The sequence below is a fragment of the Wasmannia auropunctata genome, unplaced genomic scaffold, assembly GCF_000956235.1.
Source record: "Wasmannia auropunctata unplaced genomic scaffold, wasmannia.A_1.0 LD336101.1, whole genome shotgun sequence".
In the NCBI taxonomy this organism is placed as follows: domain Eukaryota; kingdom Metazoa; phylum Arthropoda; class Insecta; order Hymenoptera; family Formicidae; genus Wasmannia; species Wasmannia auropunctata.
In genome coordinates this window covers 728,174-731,462 of record NW_012026789.1, presented here as the reverse complement: position 1 = coordinate 731,462, position 3,289 = coordinate 728,174, and the positions used below count along the sequence as shown (strand labels likewise).

At 40.9% G+C, this 3,289-nt stretch overlaps 1 long non-coding RNA gene across 1 annotated transcript; it reads left to right on the top strand.

Annotated features, from left to right (window-relative positions):
• Window positions 1-1,223: 1,223 nt before the first annotated feature.
• On the top strand, window positions 1,224-2,543 carry LOC105458106. The gene is made up of 3 exons (XR_975491.1): window positions 1,224-1,445; window positions 1,621-2,008; window positions 2,151-2,543. It is a non-coding gene; the product is annotated as an uncharacterized LOC105458106 (long non-coding RNA).
• The last annotated feature ends 746 nt before the right edge of the window (window positions 2,544-3,289 follow it).

Below are 3,289 nucleotides of genomic sequence, written 5' to 3'. Positions count from 1 at the left end.
GACTGGAGTTCAGACGTGTGCTCTTCCGATCTTCGTTTCCTTTTCTCTCTCAAACTTGCTTCCCAATCTTCATCCGAACTCGATGAGCTTTCAGTAATACAATTTCTTCGACGCATTAATAACGTAGTGTAAATCACAACAGCGTCCATGTTTGATATTATTATCCACAAGGACCACGAGTCTGTTCCGTTACAGTTAAAGTCCGCGACGTTTATAAGTTAATGGAACAAGAAAACTGCGGTCCATGTGTGCGAGCGTTGCGGGCGCTAAGTGGAACGTACCCTAAGTAACCACTAGGAACTACGAGTGTCAGGGGGCTGGTTACGTCTCTAGCGTGACGCCAACCGACACGCGCGCTCCAGGAAAAATTTTTCACGAGCACATAGCTAGTAACTTTGTATCGCGTCCTGTGGTGGGCGGGATTATTGGACAAATGCGTCTGGACGCGGACAAATTGATTTAGGGATATTTGATCATGGAAGTCAGAGGTTAGGGAATTAGTCGATAAGTGAGGCAACCTCTAGAGGTCCAAATAGTCCTGAGAGATACAAACGATAGAAACTTCTTCGTCTAAATGAGGGATCGACTCGGAATAGATTGTAAGAAATGCCCAGTTCGACTAGTTATTTTCCCCAACAGTAGTATTTCTTTTCTAAGTTGGCAATTAGTAGCGCTTCCGTTCCGCGGCGCTAGTGTTCTCGTGATCGCCTCGCGATTGGCGGACTCATCCCGCGTACGTGCTGCGCCCGCGCGACGGGCCACGTGAGCCCTTGGCGTCCTCTGATTGGCGCATGTGATGCTCTTGCTATATCATCGTTTCCGCCTGGAGACGGTGAAACAGTCTTAAGTCTTTTGTCGACGAGAGAAGATCTCAGCCATTATGCCTCGCGAGTCGAGCGCCTTTTTCGTGTTAATTGAATAAATGTGTGTTCTGTTAATTACTGTGTACCACGAGTGTCTACCCTAGTTACGTTCCTCCAATATTCCTGACAAATATCTCTACATCCTTTCGCCGGTAATAAAACCGGCTAGTAATATCCTTTCAAGATTAAGTGCTTGATAAAATCTTCGCGGAAAAGCTTGCAAATTGAACAGTGGCGCACTGTGCGCAGTTTCGGAATTCTTTGTCGGCAAGCGCAATAGTATTCAAATCCTTCTGTTTCTAAGTAACCAAACCGTAAGTAATGACGAGCTACTAATTCTAATGATTCTTCCAGGTGACCCTGTCTGAGAATGCAAGCTGTGCAGAAGAGTTCACCAGTCTCGGTATGCCGATAGAAGAGTGCCTTGCAACATATAGCAGTACGGAGCCAAATATCAATAGGCATCGGTCGGGGTGAATAATCGGGGTCGTCCTCTGGAAGGATAAGGAAATCGTGGAGATCCATGCTGAGGAAAAGGATGCATGACTTGGATATCGTTTAGTGAAAACGCTTTTACTGCAAGTACGTGTCAATGTAAAGGTAGTTTAGATTTAGTTTACAATAGCTTTGTTAAGTTAATTTATAAGGAAAAGTTGTGAATTAATATTTAAACGGGCTAATATTCTGTATCAACGAGAAATGCCTTTATTAATGATAATCTTGTGAGATACAGATATGGGAAACTTCTCTGTTTAAGTGTGGAAGGTTCAATGAACCCCTATTATGCTTGAACTTAACGAAATCTTGAAGAAACAGCGGACAAATGGGGCAATCGATTGCGACTTGCAACTGGGTGATCACTTGATCACACACGCAGCACTCTTTGAGTCCTTCGTACCTCGCGCGCCCAATGCGGAGATAGTGCCGAGTTATACCCTCGACCTTTTCGCGGGGGTAAGGGGGTTTAGGCAGACACTTGGTACAAATAAACTGACCGTCCTCCAAGTGGCGGTAAAAAGTCGCTTTACAGCAGGCAGCTGTCTTTACTCATTCGTTGTACATATATAAGCAAGGATATTGATGCGGAGGCTCCTCAGGCAAGTCAGCGGAATTACTCGGATTGTGAGTTGCCATTTAAGCACAAGGTACTTGAAATATTTGTCGATAGAAAAAAACTTGCTTGTTTAACACGTATTTTCTTAAGGGTAGGCATAGTTAATAACACGTGCAGTATCGCATGCAAGGTTAGATGCTATGGAAATGTTAATTATTTCTTTTATGCTTCAGACAGCAACGCCTGTGGCCGAGCGGAAAATCACGCGCGTTACCTCAGCGGTGGATAACTCTTATATGCAATTCGGATGATAGCGAGGAAATTCGTTAGAGTATATGACAGCGCGGTGATCAAACAAATTTGAATACTTTAAATTGCATGTAAGTACTCGTATTGCTATAAGAAAATAGTTGAAATAGACGATGTTAAGAATAATATTATCGTATTTTGTTTTATTCGTTATTCGAGGCAGGGAAGGGGCGAATAGATTGTATGCGATTATCTAAGGATTAATCAACATGATATCGTTATCTGAAATTTCATGCAAGTAGTACTATTAATTCTGCAATGTTTCGTACTTCCTTGTAATATTTCGAAATATAGTACGAAACATAGTGTGATAACGCTTGATTAGGGATTGAATTATATTACTTAGTGCAATTATGAATATTATAAAGGCGTGTTATATTAAGATGATATAATATTATAGTAAAAGTGCAATATTGGTCAATAATAATATTTCAAGATATACAGGGTGATTCAGAATAAATATAGTGTCCTTAAACATACGTATTTCTGACCATATTCTGAGACGATTTTTCCTTTGGCAAAAATTGGTGCGGAGCTTAGTTTTCAAGTTATAAAGAGAAATAGTAAGCGAATTACGGGCCGCGTACGGAAGGTAGACAGGGGCGGCGCAACTTATTGTCCGACGGCAGGCGGTACGCGAGACCCTCGCGACTACACGCGCGCATAAACATGCGTTTACATTTTCTCTCTCTTTCTCTCTCTTTTTTATACACACACACGCACGCACGCACGCACGCATGCATGCACACACACGCACTAAACCTTACCTTTTAAAGATTTGTCAACTTCTGTAGCTTCTCGAAAAAGATAGATGAATTCTCATTTTGATGTGATTTCCACGTAATTAGTGTTTATTTTATTAAATTTTCGATAGTTTTAATGTAAACGTCACAAGTTATCCACTGACTGATACAGATTAAATAATTAATTGGTAATTCTTTAATTGGTAATTAATTCTTTTTTTACAAACCGTGTCACTTCAACATTTTACACTCGATTCACATACAAACTATTCATTTGAAGAAATCACAAGAAATCTATTAATGTATTTACTAATTAATAT